This window comes from Simochromis diagramma, unplaced genomic scaffold, assembly GCF_900408965.1.
Source record: "Simochromis diagramma unplaced genomic scaffold, fSimDia1.1 OVJJ01000348.1, whole genome shotgun sequence".
Lineage (NCBI taxonomy): Eukaryota > Metazoa > Chordata > Actinopteri > Cichliformes > Cichlidae > Simochromis > Simochromis diagramma.
Window position 1 is genome coordinate 3,264,034 of NW_024386755.1, and position 20,880 is coordinate 3,284,913.

Here is a 20,880-nt window from a genome sequence, read left to right on the forward strand (position 1 = left end):
AGTACAGGAAGCTGTCCATACCTGAGGCCTTGGAAACTGCCAAGCAACGACTCACAGCTTTGGCCAGTCGCTTGAGGAGGTACACCAGAGAGATAGAAGGCAAGAGAATAAACCAGCTGTTCTCCACGGAACCAGCCAAGGTGTACTCTCAGTGGCAGGGGAACAATATGAGAACAGCACCACCAAGGCTGGAGGCAGAACAATACTGGAAGAGCATATGGGAGAAGGACACAACCCATAACGGCAATGCTCAGTGGCTAGTGGCAGACCACAGCGACCTCCCCGAACAGGGTCCAGTAACCATCACAGTGGCCGATATCCAAGAAAGGGTCTCCAGTATGAAGAGTTGGACAGCACCAGGCCCTGACATGGTTCACGCCTACTGGCTGAAGAAGCTGACTGCACTGCCTGGCAGCACAAATGAATCAGCTGCTAGTTGACGAGAGACACCCGGAATGGCTACCCGAAGGCCGGACAGTCCTGATCCTCAAGGACCCCCAGAAGGGACTGGCCCCCTCCAACTACCGACCAATAACCTGCCTCAGCACCACGTGGAAGCTCCTGTCAGGCATCATAGCGGCTAAGATGAACAGGCACATGGGTCAGTACATGAGCGGGGCACAGAAAGGGATGGGCAAGAATACCAGAGGCGCAAAACACCAGCTACTGGCAGACAGAGCAGTCAGCTGAGACCAACCTGTGCACTGCCTGGATTGATTACAAGAAGGCCTATGACTCAATGCCCCACACCTGGATCCTGGAATGCCTAGAACTATATAAGATCAACAGGACCCTGAGAGCCTTCATCAGGAACTCAATGGGGATGTGGCGGACAACACTGGAGGCCAACCTCAAGCCCATAGCACAAGTCACCATCAAGTGCGGGATCTACCAAGGAGATGCTCTGTCCCCACTGCTGTTCTGCATAGGCCTGAACCCCCTCAGTGAGATCATTAACAAGACTGGCTACGGATACCGACTACGGAATGGAGCAGTTGTCAGCCACCTCCTGTACATGGATGACATCAAGCTGTATGCCAAGAGTGAACGAGACATCGATTCACTGATCCACACCACCAGGATATACAGCAATGACATCTGAATGTCGTTCGGGCTGGAGAAGTGTAGTCGGATGGTAACAAAGAGAGGGAAGGTAGTCAGAACGGAGGGGATCAAACTACCAGAAGGCAACATTGCAGACATAGAGGACAGTTACAAGTACCTGGGGATCCTGCAGGCGAATGGGAACCATGAAGAGGCCGCTAGGAAAGCTGCAACCACCAAGTAACTGGATTACATCCGACTCCAGCAGGCTACACAGCGTGAGGTTAGAGACTGCTGTGTCTTTGTTTTCACGGAAACATGGCTCAGCGACAGAGTACCGGACGCCGCTATTCAGCTAAATGGGCTGGCCTCGTTTCGCGCCGACAGAAATGCAGCTCTCTTCAGGACTGTTTCGAGAGCACTGACTGGAACATGTTTAGGGAGGCTGCAACTTACGGCGACTTCACTGACTTGGAGGAGTACACGTCATCAGTGTCCAGCTACATCAACAAGTGCACCGATGACGTCACTGTCTCCAAGACCATCATCTCACGACCCAACCAGAAACCGTGGATTACTGCGGAAGTGCATGCACTTCTGAGGACCCGAGACTCTGCCTTCAAAGCGGGAGATAAGGTGGCACTTAGAAGAGCTAGGGCCGAACTTTCTCGGGCCATCGGAGAGGCGAAGCGCGCACACGCCCAGAGAATCCACAACCACTTCAAGGACAGCGGCGACACACGGCGCATGTGGCAGAGCTTACAAGCCATCACTAACTACAGGACGACATCACCTGCCTGTGACAGTAACGGCTCCCTCCCAGATGCGCTGAACAACTTCTACGCTCGGTTCGACAGGCAGGACGACGTGGCGGCGAGGAAGACCACCCCTCCTCCGAACGACCAGGTCCTGTGTCTCACTACAGCTGAGGTGAGGAAAACTCTACGCAGAGTCAACCCACGTAAAGCTGCTGGACCAGACAACATCCCAGGCAGAGTGCTCAGAGAATGTGCTGAACAGCTGGCAGATGTTCTCACCGACATCTTCAACATCTCTCTGAGCAGTGCCGTCGTTCCCACGTGCTTCAAGGCCACCACCATCGTCCCCGTGCCCAAGAAGTCTTCTGTGTCCTGTCTCGACAACTACCGTCCTGTTGCACTTACACCCACCATCATGAAGTGCTTCGAGCGGCTCGTCATGAGACACATCAAGACCCTGCTGCCCCCCTCACTGGACCCACTGCAATTTGCGTACCGCCATAACCGCTCAACGGACGACGCCATCTCCACTGCACTCCATCTTGCCCTCACACACTTGGACAAGAAGGACTCACACGTTCGAATGCTGTACATAGATTTCAGCTCAGCATTCAACACGATCATCCCCCAACAACTGATCGGAAAGCTGAGCCTGTTGGGCCTGAACACCTCCCTCTGCAACTGGATCCTGGACTTTCTGACCGGAAGGCCTCAGTCAGTACGGATTGGGAACTGCACCTCCAGCACCACCACACTGAGCACTGGGGCCCCACAAGGCTGTGTGCTCAGTCCTCTGCTGTTCACACTGCTGACTCATGACTGTGTAGCAACACACAGTTCAAATCACATCATTAAGTTCGCTGATGACACGACCGTGGTGGGTCTCATTAGCAAGAACGACGAGTCAGCGTACAGAGAGGAAGTGCAGAGGCTAACGGACTGGTGTAAAGACAACAACCTGTCTCTGAATGTTGACAAGACAAAAGAGATGGTTGTTGACTTTAGGAGGACACGAGGCGACCACTCACCGCTGAGCATCAACGGCTCCTCTGTGGAGATCGTCGACAGCACCAAATTCCTGGGCGTCCACCTGGAGAAGGACCTCGGCTGGTCCCTCAACACCAGCTCCCTGCACAAGAAATCCCAACAGCGTCTCTTCTTTCTGAGAAGACTGAGAAAGGCCCAGCTTCCACCACCGATCCTGACCACCTTCTATAGAGGAACTATCGAGAGCATCCTGAGCGGCTGCATCACTACCTGGTTTGGGAACTGTGCCATATCGGACCGCAAGACCCTACAGCGGATAGTGGGAACTGGGGATCTAATAAAAAGGCAAAAGTTTGAATTCAAGTTTCATACTAACAAAGCATCCTCTATCAGCTGCTCCCTTTTTACAAAGGGTCACACAGCAGATGGATCTACATCTTTGATCAGACACACATTTTTACACTCAACGCACACCCCGGGGTCTTCTCCCAGTGTCAAGCTGGGATTTTGAATATGTTAACCATTGCACTATGGAACCATCGTTCATACTAACCAACTATTATTATTTATAGGCAAATATTTGACCCTAATTTCTCCTTGTTTTTATTGTGTGGTCTGTTTTACTGGCACTCTTGGTATTTATTGTAAGAGTGGTCTCATGGTGTCAATAAAGCATGAGAGAATGAGAGAGAGCTTGTGTCGTTGGGAACAGCAGCAGTGTTCCAGCCTCACTGCATGCTTTCCACCATTTCCTGCATCCACTTATCACAATTCCTTCATCTGTTCCCTCCTTCACTCTCACTCTCTCTCTCTCTCTCTCTCTCTCTCTGTGTTGTGTTTCCCCCCCTCTTTTTCCTTTCTTCATCCTCTGGTGTCCTGCTTCCCTCTCTCCTCTTCCTTGTTACATTATTGATATAGAACACATCTGTGAATCTTTCCAGTCTCCAGAGAACTAATGACCTCTCCATCCTTTACTCTCCACCCCCACCTCCTTTTATTTATCTGTCTGCCTCATCTCTACCTCTTCCCTGCAGGCTAGCAGCTGATGAGGTTAGTTTGCACAGTACAAATGGAACCATTACTTTGGTCCAATTTTTCATGCTCTGCCAAATGACCATTTCCTCTGTACTGCAGATGAATTGTTTGGATAATTCAATCTTATTGCTCTTGTTTCAGTGGTCAGGAGGTGCAGGGGAAGACCTAGCAGATAGCTGATTCGGAACAGTGGTTTGATCTCAGGGAGTTATCACTCATAAAGTCCTTGCAGAGCTACCTACAGTGCTGTGCATAAGTCTTGAGCCACCACTTATTTCTTTATATTTTGCTTTCAAGGAGGCAGAATTGGACATTCACTGCTTTTTCACATTTAGTTCGTAAAAACACATCTAATAAGCACATTAGTTCCGCTTGAAATGAAAAGCTCAGCACAGAAATTATTATTTTAGAAACTATAATTTCCTACTGACTGTGACATTACGTGCTATGAGTCATTCTTTGTCAGACAAACTTCATGTTGAGCAATAATATCCTTGGCCATTACTAATAATCTCTTAGAAAGTAATATATTTTGTGGGCTGACAATTGGCGTCTGTCTTGTGTCAGTGACGTAAAAGACGGATTTAATGCAACATGACCATTCAAACAGCAGTCGCTTTCTAAAACGTAAGATATGTATCATATTCAGTACCACATACGAAAGTGACCCAGGTCGGATTTGCAAATATCAGATTTGTGCTGTTCACACTGTCATACCATGATCGGATATGGGTCGCATAGGGTCAAAAAAGTCGGATATGATGCGCTTTCGCCTGCAGTGTGAACGTAGCCTAAAGGACTGAATGCAGCGACTGAGTTCATTTGGGTGTGTTTCTTGCTTGTTCTGATGAACATCCATGCTTGAATGTGCGAACTAGCAACACTGTAAAACCTACTATGTGTGATCTTTTAAATCACAATGAAATCACCTTTCATCATCATGCTTTTAGTCATTTTTAGTGATGAGCTCATACCATACAGGGAGTGCAGAATTATTAGGCAAATGAGTATTTTGTCCACATCATCCTCTTCATGCATGTTGTCTTACTCCAAGCTGTATAGGCTCGAAAGCCTACTACCAATTAAGCATATTAGGTGATGTGCATCTCTGTGATGAGAAGGGGTGTGGTCTAATGACATCAACACCCTATATCAGGTGTGCATAATTATTAGGCAACTTCCTTTCCTTTGGCAAAATGGGTCAAAAGAAGGACTTGACAGGCTCAGAAAAGTCAAAAATAGTGAGATATCTTGCAGAGGGATGCAGCAGTCTCAAAACTGCAAAGCTTCTGAAGCGTAATCATCGAACAATCAAGCGTTTCATTCAAAATAGTCAACAGGGTCGCAAGAAGCGTGTGGAAAAACCAAGGTGCAAAATAACTGCCCATGAACTGAGAAAAGTCAAGCGTGCAGCTGCCAAGATGCCACTTGCCACCAGTTTGGCCATATTTCAGAGCTGCAACATCACTGGAGTGCCCAAAAGCACAAGGTGTGCAATACTCAGAGACATGGCCAAGGTAAGAAAGGCTGAAAGACCACCACCACTGAACAAGACACACAAGCTGAAACGTCAAGACTGGGCCAAGAAATATCCCAAGACTGATTTTTCTAAGGTTTTATGGACTGATGAAATGAGAGTGAGTCTTGATGGGCCAGATGGATGGGCCCGTGGCTGGATTGGTAAAGGGCAGAGAGCTCCAGTCCGACTCAGACGCCAGCAAGGTGGAGGTGGAGTACTGGTTTGGGCTGGTATCATCAAAGATGAGCTTGTGGGGCCTTTTCGGGTTGAGGATGGAGTCAAGCTCAACTCCCAGTCCTACTGCCAGTTTCTGGAAGACACCTTCTTCAAGCAGTGGTACAGGAAGAAGTCTGCATCCTTCAAGAAAAACACGATTTTCATGCAGGACAATGCTCCATCACACGCGTCCAAGTACTCCACAGCGTGGCTGGCAAGAAAGGGTATAAAAGAAGAAAAACTAATGACATGGCCTCCTTGTTCACCTGATCTGAACCCCATTGAGAACCTGTGGTCCATCATCAAATGTGAGATTTACAAGGAGGGAAAACAGTACACCTCTCTGAACAGTGTCTGGGAGGCTGTGGTTGCTGCTGCACGCAATGTTGATGGTGAACAGATCAAAACACTGACAGAATCCATGGATGGCAGGCTTTTGAGTGTCCTTGCAAAGAAAGGTGGCTATATTGGTCGCTGATTTGTTTTTGTTTTGTTTTTGAATGTCAGAAATGTATATTTGTGAATGTGGAGATGTTATATTGGTTTCACTGGTAAAAATAAATAATTGAAATGGGTATATATTTGTTTTTTGTTAAGTTGCCTAATAATTATGCACAGTAATAGTCACCTGCACACACAGATATCCCCCTAAAATAGCTAAAACTAAAAACAAACTAAAAACTACTTCCAAAAACATTCAGCTTTGATATTAATGAGTTTTTTGGGTTCATTGAGAACATGGTTGTTGTTCAATAATAACATTATTCCTCAAAAATACAACTTGCCTAATAATTCTGCACTCCCTATAGTGAGGCATCCATTGTCTGTCCACATTTCACTTTAAGAGTTTCTACACCTCTTCGAGTACTGGTCAGAATTTAATCAAACTTACACACAGTCCTTACCTGATGAGTCTTTACTTGTATCGTGCTAAAAGTCAAGCTCACATTTATCATTTTACTGAAATATATAATTACATTCATGAGCACATCACTGCGACATAAATGATATCCTGGTTTGGGTATTAACTGAGATCTGTGGTAATAATTTTGTCATGGTCCAAGGTGTATGCCTTCTCCGGCAGGGAGGTCTGTAAACCTTTCCACGTGTCCCTTGTTGTTGCCATTTTGTTTTGTGAGCGTGTCTGCAGGTGGCACACAATCAGTCTCCGATCAGTCTTCATCCTCAATCACACTCTGCACCATTTCAAACCCAGCTTCTCCTCCAGTCCTTGCCAATCTGTCATATCTGCATGATACATGCACATGATAGTGAACTGTAAGGCTCAAGACTTCAATAAATGTACCTGATTCTTGGTTTAAGAACTATAATCCAGCTTTGCCCAGCTGCCAACTCTCTCAAACCCATATCTGCACCTTCCAGTCCAATCTGCCAGCTAAAGTAAAATAAATTCTTTATGCTTGGACTCAGTGGGTTGCTCTTTGGTCTCTGCATCAGCAAATGTTTTAATAATTCAAGGGAATGGACTGGTAAACTCTATGAAGGCTTTAGAAACAGCAAGAAGGAACAGAGAGTTAATGGTGGCTGAGTACACGGTATCTTGTTGTGACTACAGACAGTCTGTACAGTCTGGTGCCTGCATGCATTTAATTGAAAATCTTCCACGTGCATACATATAATGAATGAGTAATGTAAACAGTAGATAATGAGAATCCCCATCAATACCCATGTTAAAATACCCATCTTAACAGCTTTGAAAGCTTGTTCCATAAAACTGTTTTAGCCTCCTACATAAAAAAAACATTTTTGCAACTATTAAACTATAAAACCACTGATAAAACTATTTTTATTCATTTGTCAATAAACTGTTTTGAAATCCTTGCAATTGTTCCACACAATATTATAGAAGTATGTCAAAAAATACATAAATAAAAATTAAATTTAAATTAAACTGAAATGACAAAATGTCACTAACAAAAGTCTTGGCCACGACTATATACAGGTGATTTCATTCAGGTGGATTTTGTCAATGCTAAAGATAGGAGCATGGGTACTTCGATTGACAGGTGCACCAACACAGGTAACTGGTGCCTTTTGGAACAATTTATATTATGTTATTAAATTACTGATTTGATGGAATAACAACATGGACTGGATGTTAACTAACAAAGGGGAAATAGAAATGATTCAATTAACGACAATTCCTCTTCCGGCGCCCCCCGTGTGCGGCAGCCTGTTACAGCAGCTCTGCTCATTCTGAGTTTCTTTCTTTCTTATCTTTTTTCTCGTAATTTTTTTTATAACTAACGTATTAGTAATTAGACTCTGCAACCATGTTCTACCGCTTTGTGCTAGTCCTGGTCGTTTTTCTCAGTTTATTTCTACTTTTTTCACCCGTGTCTGGGGACCCAGAGCAGAGATCCTTTGTTTACAGTAAAGATCAGCTGTTAGCGCTACGTCCTGCAGCGGTACTGCCGGCGGACAGACCCGATATTCCCAGCGAGCTGAGGAGGAAAAGACGGGGGTGTCGTGCTGGGAAGGAGCGCCGTCGCCCGAGAAGGAGACGTTATCGACCATCTCTTCCTTCTGTAATTATTGGAAACGTAAGATCTTTGCCCAATAAGATGGATGAACTCATGTCGCTAACCTGGTCACAGAGGGAGTACCGGCAATGTAGCATCATGATGCTAACGGAGTCGTGGCTAACATCGCTAACTCCGGACACAAGCGTGACACTACCGGGATTCCAGCTGCTGCGAGCGGACAGGACCAGAGACAGCGGTAAGAGGAAAGGAGGGGGACTGGCAGTTTTTGTGAACGACAGATGGTGTAACCCTGGGCACATCACTGTAAAAGAGCAACTCTGCAGCAGAGACATTGAGCTGTTAGCCGTTAGCATGCGTCCGTACTACCTGCCCCGGGAGTTCTCGCATGTTATCGCGATAACAGCGTATGTCCCCCCCTCGGCCAACGCGGATGCAGCCTGTGACTCTCTCCACTCTGTGGTCAGCAGACTGCAAACACAATCACCGAGAGCCCTTCTCATAATATCAGGGGACTTCAATCATGCCTCACTGGACTCCACACTGCCCACCTTCACCCAGTATGTGACCTGCCCAACCAGAGTCAATAAAACACTGGACTTACTGTATGCCAATGCAGAAGAGGCATACAGTTCATCACCTCTCCCTCCCCTGGGCAGATCTGATCACAACCTGGTGCACCTTGTCCCTGTGTATGAGCCCTTAGTGCGCAGGGAGCCACCAGCCACCCGCACAGTACAGAGATGGTCAGAGGAGAGCGAGGAGGCTCTTAAGGATTGTTTTGAGTCGACTGTGTGGGAGGTGATTTGTGATGACCACGGAGAGGACATCGACAGCCTTACTACATGCATTACTGACTATATAAACTTCTGTGTGGATAACACTGTACCTACCAGGACTGTACGGTGTTTCTCCAACAACAAACCTTGGATTACCCCAGAAATTAAAACCGTCCTCAAGCAGAAGAGGAGGGCCTTCAAATCCAGAGACAAAGAGGAGTTGAAAAGGGTGCAGAGAGAGCTGAGGGGACTGATAAGGAATGGGAAGGAGAGCTACAGGCAGAAGATGGAGAACCAGCTTCAACAAAACAACGTTGGTGAAGTCTGGAGAGGCCTCAGAACCATCTCGGGCCACAAACAGCAGAACTCTCTGCCTGGGAGGGATGTGAGGTGGGCAAATGAACTGAATCATTTCTTCAACAGATTTGATTCAGCCATGAGGCAGTCTGCAACATCGGCTGCAGACTCACCCACCCCCACTGCTGCTGTTCCACCTCAGACACTTCACACCTCCTCTATTCACCCTGCTCACTCCCCCCCACCCCCAACTGCAGCATCCAATACACACTCAACACAAGGCTCCAGCCTGTCTCTCTCAACCACCCAGGTTAGGAGGGAACTGAGGAGGATTAACGGCAAGAAGGCAGCGGGTCCAGATGGCATCAGCTCGAGGGTCGTCAGGTCCTGTGCGGACCAACTGTGTGGGGTGATGGAGCACCTCTTCAACCTGAGCCTGAGGTTGGGAAGAGTCCCACAGCTCTGGAAAACCTCCTGTGTTGTACCAGTGCCAAAGACTTCACGCCCCAAGGACCTCAACAGCTACAGGCCGGTGGCTCTGACATCCCACCTGATGAAGACCCTGGAGCGGTTGGTCCTGGCTCAGCTTCGGCGCCTAATAAGCTCATCACTGGACCCACTTCAGTTTGCCTACCAGCCTGGCATTGGAGCGGATGATGCCGTCATTCACCTCCTACATCGTTCCCTCGCTCACCTGGAGACCGCTGGGAGCACTGTGAGAATCATGTTCTTTGATTTCTCCAGTGCCTTCAACACCATTCTTCCCACGGTTCTAAAGGACAAGCTGGTGAACTCTGGAGTGGACCATCACCTCACTACCTGGATCCTGGACTACCTCACCGACCGACCACAGTATGTGAGGACTCAGGGCTGTGTGTCGGACAGGGTCGTCTGCAGTACGGGGGCCCCACAGGGAACGGTTCTGGCTCCGTTCCTCTTCACCATCTACACTGCAGACTTCTCCCACAATTCCACCCAGTGCTTCCTGCAGAAGTTCTCTGATGACTCTGCAATAGTCGGCCTCATCACTGATGGGGACGACAAGGAGTACAGAGGACTGACCCAAGACTTTGTGGACTGGTGCCAGCTGAACTACCTCCAGATCAACGCCAGTAAAACCAAGGAACTGGTGGTAGACTTCCGCAGGCACAAGCATTCTCCACTGCAACCACTGAACATCCAAGGTATGGACATAGAGGCTGTGGACAGCTACAGGTACCTTGGTGTTCATCTGAACAATAGACTGGACTGGACTCATAACTCAGACGCCCTCTACAGGAAAGGGCAGAGCAGGCTGTACCTGCTGCGGAGACTCAGGTCGTTTGGAGTGGAGGGCCCACTCCTGAAGACCTTCTATGACTCTGTTGTGGCTTCTGCTATCTTTTATGGCGTGGTCTGCTGGGGCGGCAGCATCTCTGCTGGGGACAGGAAGAGACTGAACAGGGTGATCCGAAGGGCCAGCTCTGTTCTAGGATGCCCTCTGGACCCAGTGGAGGTGGTGAGTGACAGGAGAACGGCGGCTAAGCTGTCATCCCTGTTGGACAACATCTCCCACCCCATGCAGCAGACTGTGACAGCACTGAGCAGCTCCTTCAGTGGGAGACTGCGGCACCCACGGTGTGGGACGGAGAGATTTCGCAGGTCTTTCCTCCCCACTGCTGTCAGACTCCATAATAAAGACTTTAACTGATCAAGCACACACATCCATACATATACAATAATACTAAGTGCAATAATCCTTTCTGTCATCGTTGTATTTTTACTCAGTTGTATATAGTATTTGTATTTGTATTCTATTTTTATCTTATTGTATATTTATTTTATTTTATTCTACTGTATATAGTATTTTATTCTATTCTGTACAGTTGTGTACTGTATTTATTCTTATTGTATTCTAATTTTTGCCTCATAACTTTTGCACTGTCCACTTCCTGCTGTGACAAAACAAATTTCCCACGTGTGGGACTAATAAAGGTTATCTTATCTTATCTTATCTTATCTTATCTTAATTACCAATCCCTGTGATCCAAATGATTAGTTCTTACATTTATATAGATCTAGATTATCTATATGCGCTTCCTATTAGGCTGTGACGCTGGTCTCCTAAATTCGAGTCGCTTATGCTACATTCACTACGCAACCTGTGTGATACAGGATCGTGGGGTGTGGCTCTAACTCTCGAGCATGAACAGCTTGGATCGGTGGATTTGAGCCACACGACCTTCATGGTGATAAAAGCACTCCTATGGAAAGTCTTAAGGTTAGTCATGGGTTAAACCAAACAAATCAATCACTTTTTTCTTATGCTTGGTGCACTCTGAATCGCCTCTTCGCTGCTAGCTTCTTCAAATAGCTCCACGCTGTAAAAAGCACCTTTATCTGTGTTTGAATTAGAATGGCTCTAAGCTGACATTTTGAAAAGTAAATGAAATAATTCAAATCTGATAATGTGATGAGGTGACAGACTGGCAAATATCTGACATTTGACTAACCGCAATATGAGCAGAGATGAACCGGCACACATCCAGGAACAGATACTGTTATTATGAGCAAAGTCAAGCTGAGCTGTTCGATTCACAGCTCGAGAAAAGTAGAGACACAGACGCATAGATGGAACAACACATAGACAAATTAGAAATTAAGAGAGCAGACAGAAGAGGTGTGAAACAGGAGGAATAAAGAGGTAAAAGAACTGAGAGCAGAAAGAGAGAGAATCGGAGCAGCTGCAGTGATAAAGCAGCGAAGCTTTCCGCTGCTCTAAGTAAAGATTCACTAGTCACCCCACTTAGCTGGAGTCACACAGCAATGAATAGACCTTTCACACACTCTGTGGAGGCTGCTGTGCTGCTGTTTGTGACACCAAATGTGTGAGAGCAAGTGAGCATTTGAGCGGCTGCACATATATCTAAAGCGTACGCTTTTTTTGTTAATCAAGTCAAATCCTTTAGCACATCTGCAGGCTTGTATCAGCATGCATATACGTGTGCTAATGATGGATGTTTCTTAACCTTAAATATGAATGTGTGCATTTGGATGCTGCGGCTGGTTTTCAGCAGCTGTTGTGTGCTTGTATTTAGAAAAAGGTGCAGGGTATGTGGCAGGAAGGATTAGCGAGCTATCAGAATGTGCTGAAAATCAGCTCTCAGCTGGCTTGGGGCTCTTTCAGTGGCAGAGCTGTCAAAGGTGGCAGAAGTATGGTTGGAATATGGTAGAAATATGTGCTGGCAGGTTTATTTCAACATAAACCTCCCAAAATGTCTACATATTAATAAATAATTAATCAATCAAATCAGGGACCAGTGGTGCATGGAGCCTGTGCAACTAGCCAATTTATAATTCAGTTGGTACAGTTTCACAAGTTTTATCAACTACTGATCAAATCCAAAGTAGAGCTCCAGGTTGTGAACTTTCTCACATCATTACAACATTTTATTGTTGTTGATTTATTTATTTCCATCCATCCATCCATTTATCTGCCTTCTACTGCTTATCTGGAGTCACAGCAGTCTAAGCAGAGAAGCACAGACTTCCCTGACCTCGGCCACCTCTTCCAGGTCATCCAGGGCGATACACAGTCGTTCCCAGGTTAGCCAAGAGACATAATCTCTTCATTGAGTCCTGGCTCTGTATTGAGGCTTCCTTCCCAGTAGGACATGCCTGATAGGTGTCCAAGAGGCATCATAGTCAGATGCCCGAACCAACTCAACTGTTAATTTATTTCAGGCCTAAATTTCCCTATAGAAATTCCCCAATTTCCCTATTTTTAAATATGTTTTTTTTCTAAGACTCAAGCTACAACTGTAGAGCTTGCTAATAAATATAATTAGCAAGTATGAACCTGTTCGGTAGAAAAATGAAGCCAAGGGTTACTGCCGCTTCCACAAGTGAGTCATTCATTAAAGACTCCCATGTTAAAACTTCCAACTAAACTGCATGTTTACAGCCTCAAATAAAAAACGACAGGCTTCACTTCATAACAACTCTGTGGGAAGCGGGGCGGTTGGAGGTTCTATTTACCTGATAAACACTGGAGTTAAGGCATGAACTGGCATTTCTCTGAACACACATTTGTTTCCCAACCTAAACTGACAATACAGCATCTATGCTCATCTTTATCTCTATGGTACTTACCCTACTGTTACCATCAACTTTATTTTTTATTTTTTACAAAAGAAAATGTATCTTTTTACAGACAGGAAGAGTAAACAGACTTTTTTTTTTACAAAGTCAACAACAAAAAAAGAATCAGTCTAAAATCTTCATGTTCAATTGTTCAGCTGGTATCAGTTCCCACTGTTCACTCTTTAAGGTAGGCTACATAATTTACTGCTTCCTCTGTCTTTTCGACAGCAGTAAAAGATGCACCAGCGCCTGTGCTACACAGTGGATACTTCTTTGTTACACCCACAGCAGCTCTTAATCTTTTCATGTGGAAACGCAGCTTTGTATTATGTGCAGCGCTGAGGAGTGACAGCTGCTGGTAACTGATATCATTGCAATGAATTCCGATCAATTTTATTTCGATATTTCACCTCAAGGCAACTCTGGTTCAAGTTGATTATTTCAAATTATTACTTCAAATAATCAAATTTATAATACCTATTTAAAACCAGCATGGTGGCACAGTGGTTTGCACTGTTGCCTCACAGCAAGGAGGTGCTGAGCTCAATTCCACCATCAGGTCTTTCTGTGTGGAGTTTGGGAAGACACTTTTTGCTTTTGTGGTGCTGCCTGATGGGAATGTGTTTGCATAGTCTGGGTACTCCAGCTTGCTCCCAAAGTCCAAAGACATGCAGTTAGTGGGGATAGGTTAATTGGAAACTAAACTACCCATAGGTGCGAATGGTTCTCTGTCCTGCGACAGATTGGCAACCTGTCTGGGGTGTACCCTGCCTCTGGCTCTAAGACAGCTGGGATAGGCTCCGCAACACTGAAAAGGATAAGCGGCAGAGAACGGATGGATATTCACACCCTTGACAGGCCACACCTCTAAGCTAACAATTTAGCTACTAGTTTTCCTTACAGTTTATGCTAAATGGTTCATTTTCTCATTAAATCTATGTTGACCTTATTACCACATGCAGTTTCCATTAACACTGAAACAGATATCTGACAGTCAGCCATGATTAATAAGAATTTACCCAATGTCACTGGGACTCTTGTCACTTGGATATTTTTTTCTTTCTGATTTTGAATTCTTACAGCTAACATGTCAAAAATAAATGCCACAATAGTTACAAAGACAAAAAGGTGTAACCTAATTTTAGAAGTTGTAACAACTAACCCAACAGAAATTAAAACAACTTCATTCTAACTTAATAGACAAACTTCTATTAATGAAGCTATGAAATGACATTATGACGCATATGCTATGTGTCATAATCATTCTGTTGTCTGACTACAGAAATACCATAGTATTAATAGTATTCACAGCCTTTGCTCAATACTTTGGAAGCAATTACAGGCTCAAGTACCAATAAACTAGTTTCAGTAGATTTCTGGTCCTCCCCTAGAGTCCACCTTAAACTTCCACCACCACTGGTGTTGACAGTGCAGCCTCCGTGATTAATCATTTTCATAATTTCATAGAATTTATACCATAAAGGTAAAAAAAATATGCTCATTTTCTTCTTTGTGGGTCTTTAATTGTATAAAATGAAACATGCAGCAACTTTTATTAAACAGAAATATAACAGCTCATGCAGTCTGTCTGGGAAACTACATTTAGTAACACAACACAGCACATTAATATATATACCTGCTTCTTTAGATGGACCTTTAATGAAAGGTCACTTTGCTCCACATTTGACTTGATGAATAGGATGCAGTTTGATTGGTCTCATATTTACTGTAAAATCAATACATGCTCATCTGGGATTGACTGTAATGTGTTCATATCTACGTGTGTGGGAGATGCTTTATTATCGATAGTGGCAGTATTATCCAGGAGTCTGCTTTCTTTCTGATGTTTAGTTTTCCTTGTTAGTTGAAAAACAGAAGCTCGATATGTATTTCAGGGTCTGTTTCCCCTTTCATTCACTTATACAGGGAGTGCAGAATTATTAGGCAAATGAGTATTTTGTCCACATCATCCTCTTCATGCATGTTGTCTTACTCCAAGCTGTATAGGCTCGAAAGCCTACTACCAATTAAGCATATTAGGTGATGTGCATCTCTGTAATGAGAAGGGGTGTGGTCTAATGACATCAACACCCTATATCAGGTGTGCATAATTATTAGGCAACTTCCTTTCCTTTGGCAAAATGGGTCAAAAGAAGGACTTGACAGGCTCAGAAAAGTCAAAAATAGTGAGATATCTTGCAGAGGGATGCAGCAGTCTCAAAACTGCAAAGCTTCTGAAGCGTGATCATCGAACAATCAAGCGTTTCATTCAAAATAGTCAACAGGGTCGCAAGAAGCGTGTGGAAAAACCAAGGTGCAAAATAACTGCCCATGAACTGAGAAAAGTCAAGCGTGCAGCTGCCAAGATGCCACTTGCCACCAGTTTGGCCATATTTCAGAGCTGCAACATCACTGGAGTGCCCAAAAGCACAAGGTGTGCAATACTCAGAGACATGGCCAAGGTAAGAAAGGCTGAAAGACGACCACCACTGAACAAGACACACAAGCTGAAACGTCAAGACTGGGCCAAGAAATATCTCGAGACTGGTTTTTCTAAGGTTTTATGGACTGATGAAATGAGAGTGAGTCTTGATGGGCCAGATGGATGGGCCCGTGGCTGGATTGGTAAAGGGCAGAGAGCTCCAGTCCGACTCAGACGCCAGCAAGGTGGAGGTGGAGCACTGGTTTGGGCTGGTATCATCAAAGATGAGCTTGTGGGGCCTTTTCGGGTTGAGGATGGAGTCAAGCTCAACTCCCAGTCCTACTGCCAGTTTCTGGAAGACACCTTCTTCAAGCAGTGGTACAGGAAGAAGTCTGCATCCTTCAAGAAAAACATGATTTTCATGCAGGACAATGCTCCATCACACGCGTCCAAGTACTCCACAGCGTGGCTGGCAAGAAAGGGTATAAAAGAAGAAAAACTAATGACATGGCCACCTTGTTCACCTGATCTGAACCCCATTGAGAACCTGTGGTCCATCATCAAATGTGAGATTTACAAGGAGGGAAAACAGTACACCTCTCTGAACAGTGTCTGGGAGGCTGTGGTTGCTGCTGCACGCAATGTTGATGGTGAACAGATCAAAACACTGACAGAATCCATGGATGGCAGGCTTTTGAGTGTCCTTGCAAAGAAAGGTGGCTATATTGGTCGCTGATTTGTTTTTGTTTTGTTTTTGAATGTCAGAAATGTATATTTGTGAATGTGGAGATGTTATATTGGTTTCACTGGTAAAAATAAATAATTGAAATGGGTATATATTTGTTTTTTGTTAAGTTGCCTAATAATTATGCACAGTAATAGTCACCTGCACACACAGATATCCCCCTAAAATAGCTAAAACTAAAAACAAACTAAAACTACTTCCAAAAACATTCAGCTTTGATATTAATGAGTTTTTTGGGTTCATTGAGAACATGGTTGTTGTTCAATAATAACATTATTCCTCAAAAATACAACTTGCCTAATAATTCTGCACTCCCTGTAGAGGATGTTGGATAATATTATCCACTCGACAATTCCATTTGTGTTTACGCACTAATCTGCTAATCCTGTCCTTAGCTAAAAGGTTCTCAGGACCTTTGTTTAGTTATAAACAGTGTGATTAATACTCCACTGACATTACTGCTTTTTATACTATCCGACAAGCTTCATCAAGAAATTTGATACTGGAAAAAAAAATGCAACCGGCAATATAACAGCAGCAGCCATACACACAACCACCACAGTATAAAATAAAGTGGAAGTGCAGCACTCAGTGCGCATTGTGCTAAGGAAAACATGCTCAGTCCGCCTCAAAGCAGCCGGCTTTATGCAAGAGCAGGTTGAGTGCTGGGTGGAAGGGGTCTCTGGGAAGACGCTTTTTGCTTTTGTGGTGCTGCCTGATGGGAATTTCCTGTGTAGAGGAAGCTGTGGACCAGTGTGTGGAACTGCCCGGATTCTCAGGGCTGCAGTGACAAATGCCGGAATAAAAGGAAGTGCATTCACACAGTCAAAGATCTGTCAAATATTATATTACTCTGCTTTTGTAGTTCATAGTTTTGGTTTTGCTACAAGTCTACCTAGACTTTACTGTTTCAGTTGACTTTCACACTCTTGCCGTGTACCTGTCAAATGCCTATAAAAACATCAAGATTAAATATCACCTTATATATGCCGAACCAGTTCATCTGACCTTAGGAAACAAGGCTTAATGAAACAGTCGAATATACAGGACTGAGCATCTGACAGCATATAACGTATTACTGAGAGGCTCAAATTAGATCTTCATGCAGCCAAAGACAAAACATTTATCCTTAACAAGGTGTGAAATTGTTTTTCAATAAAAATAATTAGCTGTCACACAAGGGAATACAGAGAGGCTGTTTTATCCAAGCCTTACAAACATAACACACTCACTGGCCCCACTTCATTAACTCAAATACCTAATCAGCCAGTCAGACTGCAGCAGCTCAGTAATGCAGTTAGGCATGTAAACATGGTCAAGACAACCTGCTGAAGTTCAAACCTGGAGCCTCAGAATGGGGGTGAAATGGGATTTAAGTGACTTTGAGCTTAGCATGGTTTTTGGTGAAAGAAAGGCTGGTTGCAATATGTTAGACACTGGATTTTCCCACAGAACCATCATCTAGGGTTTACAGAAAATGGTCTGAATAAAAGAAAATATCCAGTGAGCAGCAGCTCTCTGGTGAAAATGCCTCATTGAAGCAAGTGAATAGAACTGAATCTCTGGCTATACAACATTTTTTCCCAAGACTGGAAAAATGTTGCCTGCTCTGATAATCTATCTATTCCATAATTTAAAAAGAAAAGAATAAACACTGTTATTGACAACCAGGTCAGAAAAGTAAAAGAACAGCGATCCAATGTGTCAGACAGAATGGCCGAGTGAAACACGTGAGATAACACCTCTCTGTGCTTCTGTCTGTACGCTATGTTGTGTTTCTCTCTTCACTGAACAACACCCTTTCTCATTCCTGCTCTGTTCTTCTCAGACACAATCCATTCCCCTGTTATGAACCACACACAGTACCCTCCTTTTTGACTGTAGCTGTGTGTCAAGCATTTCTCCCACAATGCACCTTATTGCAGTGATATAAGTGAGTATTTTATACCTTACCCTTTTCCCTCAGACTACAGATCACTGTACACAATGTTTTCATTAAAGAAGTCTGTCTATAAAGTGAGTCTGATCCATTTGTTGTCTAGTTATGTAATCTAGTTTTACTTTTGAGCTTAATTTGATCTTTCCAAAGGTGCACCAACTATTCTTCAAAATAAAGTTCCCTGGCTTATTTAAGCATGAGATAAGCAGAGAAAACTGCAAACTGTGTACGTGTTGGTACACATTTGCAGTATATTTCTGTACTACATGTCGGAAAGTTTAGATGGCTGTCTAACAGCAATATGAAAGGGTGCTATTACATCCAATGCTATGCTAAAATTAGCTTACTTAAAAAAAATAATGCTAATCTTCAAGTTTTCATGTTTTGTTTCTAAGCAGCAAGCAAGGCAAAAAAATCACTTTAATGGGGAAAGAGCAAGTCAGTTTCATAAACTGCATATAAAAGATGGATGAAACCCATTGGTTATAAAAAGCCAAAGGGGACTGTTTTCACTATTGTCATTGTAGTGAAGACTAGATGTAAAGAGCTAGCATTAGCTGATAGCGTAACACTTCACACTCTAATCCACTTTAAGTCAGTTAAAACCTATATGCCTGCAGTCTAAATGCTGAAGTCAAGGCTTTCAAACCAGTGAGTGATGCCAAATCTTTTATATGGAGATTATGTGTGTTCTGGGTGTTTCATCAATGATCCTTGTCCAGGATTACTGATGCACTTAGCCTTTTTCTTTGAGAAAGTGCATTATGTTAGCAAGCATTAATGGAGATAACTTGATTTAGGGAATTGGTTCTCAAACTTTTCACAATGAACGCAACCTCATAAAATATATGGCTCTTAAAGTACCACCCTTATGACTGACATTAAAGTACAGTAGTATAGGCCTATTTAACACCATATACAGTTTACATGAGACAATTTTATTTCTTATATGAATGTTATTTATTTTAACTGTCATAAAGAGGATGTGACAAGTGATAATAATAACAACTGTACTGCATTAAAACATTCACAGCAGGTGGGATATCCGATCTTTAAGTGATGACATATAAACCCTGCTTCCCGTTCAAAACTAATCTGCGTTTATTAAGGCTGTTGTGTTTTTAACGTTTTAATGCTTTGTATCTTGTTCTATTTAATCTAAACAAGCCCCTAAATAAAGGCAGAGATCACTGTGGGCCTATCTCGGTTTTTGCTACCACTATTCATTTCAAAGCTCAGTTGTTAAACCTTACGATATAACTACAGCCCAGCCCATACAGCAGTATATTAATGACTAACCTCGTATTGTTGATGGATTATCTCAGTTGTTCTCCTGACTGACGTTTGGTCCATTTACAGCGTCCTGCTATGCGATTGCATTTGTCCCTAACATTGGGAACCCTCATGTTAACTTTTATCGAGTGGAAAAAAGTTTGTTTTCATCCTCCAGCTTCACTGTGTTAATGTGTTTACATCATGCAAACATAGCTGTGTCGCTAGCGATCACATAGCACACCATTATATACCAGCTAGCCCAACTTCAGTAACCCTACAAACATCACTGCTGTTTAGTTTCCTGTCTTCATTTATGTCGGACGTGATAGCAGAGGTGTGTGTTTTAATTTTTCAGAAATCCCCCAATAAGTAGTATATATAAGACATATATCATTTGATCTTAAACAAAAAAAAAGAGACTTCCCGCGTAACACTAGAGGGAGCCCACGTACAACCAGTGGTATGAGTACCACAGTTAGAGAACCACTAATTTAGGGCACAAACATGCTAGTTATTATTATAAAAAAAAAATCTGAAGCTACTTTTTATCAGATAAATCATAATCAATTAGCAAATTCTGAGCACATTTTAATGACCACTAAATCACTGTGAGTTTTACTTTCCAAAATTATTGAAGACAACAAAAACATACCAGCTTTTCATTTATTTTGAAATTTTTGAGACTTGAAATGTAAAATGTCTGTCTCTAAAGCACTTTGGGTGAACCTCTGTTATTTAAATATTTTATAGAAAAATAAATAAAATAGATGCAACAGTCAACACAAAAAGGTTCAGACATTTTTCATAGTGCATGTTTGAGGTGTATCGTTTCATTTCCAAAAAACTAATTTCAGTGGGCTACACACTGAACTTCGAGCATAGAAACAAAGCATTGATTCTATCACACTAGTATAAATTTGTTGGTGTCTATACTAGATCGATCGGCCCACCTCTAAATTACGTGGGGACTACAAAGATTCCCTGCAGAAACCTAAATCAGGCATAAAGTATCATCAGAGGGTGGCTGCTCTCAGTTTTAGGCATGTCTAGGCATGTCTCGGTGTGTACGAGGGAACGCAAACACATGGTATCCCTATATAATTGAGCTTTCCACAGACATACACACTCACACTTGCCAGCGTAATTAGCAAATTCTGCCATGATGACGCACAGCTGGTAAAAATGTATTGACTCTTGGGCAATCATGGGTCTGCACTAAATATTTGCCATTAGTGTTT

At 43.6% G+C, this 20,880-nt stretch overlaps 1 protein-coding gene across 1 annotated transcript in view; it reads right to left on the bottom strand.

Annotated features, from left to right (window-relative positions):
• lrrc75a (leucine rich repeat containing 75A) overlaps nt 1-20,880 on the bottom strand; it is a 69,634-nt gene that overhangs the window by 34,198 nt on the left and 14,556 nt on the right. The gene's annotated exons all lie outside the window — the stretch shown is intronic.